Source organism: Vulpes vulpes, chromosome X (genome assembly GCF_048418805.1).
Source record: "Vulpes vulpes isolate BD-2025 chromosome X, VulVul3, whole genome shotgun sequence".
Lineage (NCBI taxonomy): Eukaryota > Metazoa > Chordata > Mammalia > Carnivora > Canidae > Vulpes > Vulpes vulpes.
The window spans coordinates 21699394-21705004 of record NC_132796.1 but is presented as its reverse complement, the minus strand read 5'-3'; positions in this window follow the sequence as shown (position 1 = coordinate 21705004).

The following is a 5611-nucleotide window of genomic DNA, read 5'->3' as shown; positions in this document are numbered from 1 at the left end:
AGATTTACCACTGACAGACTGAGTATCTCAGTGGTCTATAGATAACACATGTTGAGAGTCAGAAATTGCTTTAGAAAATGTGACATGCCAAGGAATTATTGGAAGTAAAGTATACAGTTAAGAATATCAATCTCAAGCTACCAAATGTCATATAGACACCTCAATATAAAATAATTATTATCAAGATAGCGAACGAGTTGCTGCCAGTGGAATGCTATGCCATGAAAATAGCAAGCAAGATGCAGAAGGTTGAAACTTCTGCAAGAAAACTAAAGAGGCCGAAAATCACTAGCTCTGCGTGACAATTCAAATTAGATGTGATCTTTTCCACTTGCCAAAACAGACTGTATTCAGAGGCAGGTTTTCTGCTGGCTGGATATTGTATATAACCAAGTAGCTGGATGAGGTAAGATATTTAACATTTCTCATTGGTGCATTATTTGTGCTTCTTTTTTTATGTTCTGTTAGTTTGTTCTTTAGGTGAAGAAAGAATCATCATTGTTCTTGTCATGGTATTTTAGATGCTTGAAGAGTCACAAATTTAATTAGATTACATGCCCTTTTTTTTAATAAATTAATTTTTTATTGGTGTTCAGTTTACCAACATACAGAATAACACCCAGTGCTCATCCCGTCAAGTGTCCCCCTCAGTGCCCGTCACCCATTCCCCCCCAACCCCCCGCCCTCCTCCCCTTCCACCACCCCTAGTTCGTTTCCCAGAGTTAGGAGTCTTTATGTTCTGTCTTCCTTCCTGATATTTCCCACACATTTCTTCTCCCTTCCCTTATATTCCCTTTCACTATTATTTATATTCCCCAAATGAATGAGAACATACACTGTCCTTCTCCGATTGACTTACTTCACTCAGCATAATACCCTCCAGTTCCATCCACGTTGAAGCAAATGGTGGGTATTTGTCGTTTCTAATGGCTGAGGAATATTCCATTGTATACATGCCCTTTTTTAATAGGCAAACATTCACTTAGCTTTCAAATTTGATCTTGCTGGACACATATTCCCCTGTCCCCCACTCAGAAATAATTGTAATATAATATAAATATATAGATTACTTTCTCAAATCTTGGTTTTTTTTCATGATTTTATCAACATAGCTCTTTCAAAATTTAAGTAGATATTGGAGGTTCAGATTACTTTATTGATAACTTTCCCAAATTCCCTCCTTGATGACTTCTTACAGTGTATGAATTAATTGTATGTGTGCTGTTTTGTCTCTGGGAGGGATGTCCTCAGAATCTAGAAAATTTGCTTAATTCTTGTGATTTTCAGAATGGGCAATCTGATCATAAATATGGTTGTACATTCAAATAAGTATATGCACCCTAATAAGAATGCAGATGCACATGGACCAACATAAATATATTTTAGATGAATGGGTACATTGCCAACTTAATCACTATAATTTAATCAAAGCAGGGTAAACCTACAATACTGAAAAAATATATGAAACAACTCTTCTGAGACATTGGCAACAGAAAATGCAGAGTAAATATTTTTGCTTGTAGAGAGTATTTATAGTTTTTCCCAATCCACACATATATTCATGAGACCTATTTGATAAAAATTATTGTGGATTGAAATTCTCACCTTTGGAATTGAAACAGATATTCATGGGTGATTTTAAAAAGTCCACAGCCCATTCAAACCCAGATTAACTAACTCAGGAAATATGGGGCAGGGCTCAGGCATCAGGACTTTTTCGAGTTTCCCAGTGGGCTTATAGTGTTGTCACCATAGTTGAAATCCATGATCTTAGAGATTACCACAAAACTTGACTTGGCCTCAAAACTTGACTTTGGCCTGAATAAAATGTATGATAGACACTTCGGCTTTAATCCCATAACACTTACTTTTAAGTCTTTCCTTTCTATGCTTACCACATTGCATTGAAATTCATTTATCAGTCTCCAATAGACTGAAAGCTCTTTCAAGGGAAGGCTAGTATCTTATTAATCATTGTATGCTACTTAGCATCTACTGTTCATAAATAGACATTCAAGGAGATAACTAAGGATTTTAAAAGTGAATTAAACATAACAGATTTATGCATTCAGACATGGTAGAATAATTGGTACTGGAATAGCCCCGTGACATAAAAAATATTTATATAAAACCGGGCAAAGTATATGAAACAACCATTTACATCGGATAACAAGTAGGATAGGACTAATAAACATGAACAAAGGCAAACAAAGTGATTGGGTTTATGACTGGAAGCACTTTCTAGATCATGGCATAGGGCTGGAGTCCAAATGGAGCACTAAGATCTTGTGTTAACTTTGAAAGATTGAGATTGTAGTTCAGCCCTACCAACGTAGCTGGAATCTGTGGGGCAGGGTATCCAAAAAGACGACTTTGCAAAGGTAATGAATTCCAAAAATCTGTGTAGGGATCTCCTTGAATCTTTGGCTAAACACTAAGTTGTACAGGTATAGCTTAGAATATTTTAGCTCAAGACGAGTGAAGAAATTTGTGACCTAAAATGAGGCTAAAATTAATCAATAGAAACAGTTGTAGAAATGTAATTAGCAGAAAAGACATTTAAAAAGCTATTATAAACGCTTTATTAATTTAGATAGAATTTATGAATATAATAAGAACCTTCTAGAAAAATGAATATTATGAGAAAGAACAACATAGAAACTAACTGGATTACACAATATCTGAAATGAACAATTAATGGTACAGACTCAACACATTAGAACATTAGTATAGAAGAAAATATCTGAAGATAGGGCCTTATAAACTGTCCAAACCAGAGCACAGTGAGATAAAAGTCGAGTTAGATGGATAGACATCATGTATATAAATGTCTTTGTGTATACATACATCATGTGTATACATATATGTATAAGAAAAAGTGAACAAAAACAGTACAAAGGGCAACAGGTCAGTAAGCAGAAGTATATCAGTACCAAGTTCTTACATTATACATGAATTGATAGAATATTGATTTGTCATATTTTAAGGATGTGTATTATAAACTAATTTAAAAATGAAATAGTTATTTAAGTGATATGAGAAATATAATGAAATACAAAAGTAGTTAGGAACTGAACAAATATAACAGAATGTATGGGTCAAAGAGAAAATAGTATGATGACAGATTGAAATCCAACCTTATCAGTTATTAAGTGAAATGTACATAGGCTAAGAATTCTTATTAAAACACAGAAAGTTTGAAATTAGAAAAAATAGAAATAAGACTTGACTATATGTGGTTTTCACAGCATGACTATGAACCTTAAAAATAAGAATATAGCTAGGATAAAAAGAAACTGATAATAAAATATACAAATCATAATAATAGGAATGCTTGAAAATCTATTTTACTGTGAGACAAAGTAGACTTCAAGATGAAGAATATTGCTAACATTTAAGAGAGTTATTTTATAATTTCAAAATGGTGAATTCGTTAAAAATACACACCAGTCCTGGGGTGCCTGGGTGGCTCCGTCGCTTAAGCATCTGCCTTCAGCTCAAGTCATAATCTCAGGATCCTGGATTGAGCCACATGTTGTGCATCCTGCTCATCAGCAGGGAGTCTTCTGCTTCTCTCTCTCTCTCTCTCTCTCTCCCCCCCACCCCCCCCCCCCCGCCCTTTTGCCTGCTTGTGCTCAATCTCTGGTGTTCTCTCTTAAATAAAATCTTTAAAAAAGAAAAAAACTAACCCATACACACCAGTCCTAACTGTATATGAACTATTAATAAATCTAGACATACAGGAAGCAATCACTAACAGAACTAAATGGATAAATACAGAAATCATTAGATGTTGTTATACTTTTCAACATTTCTCTCAGTAGTTTATATAACAAGACAGAAAAGCAGTAAAATTCTATAACATTTGAATTATACTAACATTCAACTTTACCAAGTGAACGGGTTTTTAAAATCTTGTATTTTTATTTTTATTTTTTTTTTATTTTAAGAGAGGGAGATAGAGGATTGGCAGAGGGAGGGGAAGAGAAACAATTGTAAGTGGATCCTTGCACAGTGTGCAGGCTGATGCAGAGCTCGATCTCACAACCCCGAAACCATGACCTGAGCTGAAATCAAGAGTCAGACATTTAACTAACTGAACCATCTAGGTGCCTCTATTTCTTTTAGAATAGCATACAAGATATGTACAGAATACATATCTTTTTCTCGTACACATGTATACACATTCACCAATATAAACTATACTCAGGGTCATAAAGGAAGCCTCACTGCACTTTAAAAAGGTTTGAAAGGATATGGGGTTTGTCACTTGGCCAAACAAATTGGAAATCAATAGGAAAATATATTTAAAAATTGCCAAATACTTCGGAATCGCACACTTTAACGTAACTCATAGGTAACAGAGGAAATTACAAATGAAGTTAGGAAATGCTTTGAACTAAACAAAAAACTGGAAAATCAAAATTTGTAGAATGCAAAAAGCACTGTCTCAAAATGTATGACCTTAAATGCTCATTTAGGACAAAATTGCAAAATTAAGTATCTACCAAATATTTAACAAAGAAATAACAATTCTACACAAAATCTTCCAGAAAATAGAGGCTAGATCCCTCCCCACTCATTTCATGAAGCTACCATTTCATGAACACCAGACAAAATTATGGACAAATCAAAGTATAAATAACTATACCTGATGAGCATCCAGAAATAGCTATAAATATCATCAGAAATCATTCTGAAATAGTTTTTTAAATACCAAGTGGAAAAGCAAATTTTATCCTATGAAGTAAGGTTTTTGTATTAAAAAAAATCAAGCGATATAATTTACCATATTTATTTTGAAAAGATACCAACATAACATATGATTATCTCAATAGTTTCTGTAAAGCATCTGACAAAATGTAAAAATAATTTATTTGAAAAATTCTCAGCAATCTAAGAACAAAATTGAACATCTCCAACCTGAGAAAGAACATTTATGAAAAACCAGCAGCTAACATAGCATGTGATGAAAGAGGGAAAGCTGTATTCTGAAGATTGGTACTGAAGCTAGTATATTCCCACTTTTATTCATCATTGCGTTAGAGTTCTTAAACAATTAGTAAGTCAAGGTAAAGAAATACAAATCCATGAAGATTGCAGAGGAAGAAGTAGACATGTCTTTATCCAGAGACTACATTATTGTGTATGTACAAAATCTAAAGGATCCACATCTATTTATCTACCCATCTATCAGAACAAATCAGTGATTTTAGCAAAGTCACAGAATACCAAGGCAATATAAAAATGCACAATTAAATGAAACTTAAAATATTACCATTTACAATTATGCCAAAAATAAAATATTTAGAGAGAAATTTAATACGGAAATAAAACATTACGGAGAGAAATTTTAAAAGACTAACAAATTGTGAGCTAAAACATGTTTATAGAATGGAAGCCTCCATTATTAAGATAGAAGTTATTTCTGAATTGCTATATAATTCAGATGCAATCAAAGTCCTGGCAGGCTTTTAAAAATAGGAATTCACAAGTTGATTCTAAAGCCTATGTGAAAATTCAAAGAATCTATAACAGTCAAAATATTTTTGAAAAGGAAATCTATAAAACTTACTATAAAGCTATGGTAATCAAGACAGTATGCTGTTAG